Genomic DNA, 302 nt, shown 5'->3' with positions numbered 1-302 from the left:
CAAAACACAACAAAACAAAACTAAACGAAACGAAACAAAACGACTCCGCCATTTTTAATTAAACATTCATAACTGAAACGGCGAGTGTATTAAAAATATGTAAATAAAACCAACAGCGTTACCAACCGTTTTACTAATCTATGAAAAAAACAAAAAATGACGTCACAATTATAATAAGGCGGTGAGATATGAATATAGGGGTATGGGTAATAATAATGAGATAAATAAAAGTGGGATGAGGATCGTCTACAAAAGGAATTCGATCCATACAAAAAAAAAAAACAAAATGGCGGATAAAAGTT

Source organism: Pediculus humanus, genomic scaffold (genome assembly GCF_000006295.1).
Source record: "Pediculus humanus corporis 1103172108282 genomic scaffold, whole genome shotgun sequence".
NCBI classification, from domain to species: domain Eukaryota; kingdom Metazoa; phylum Arthropoda; class Insecta; order Psocodea; family Pediculidae; genus Pediculus; species Pediculus humanus.
The sequence above is the reverse complement of the archived record's forward strand: the minus strand, read 5'-3'. Positions refer to the sequence as shown.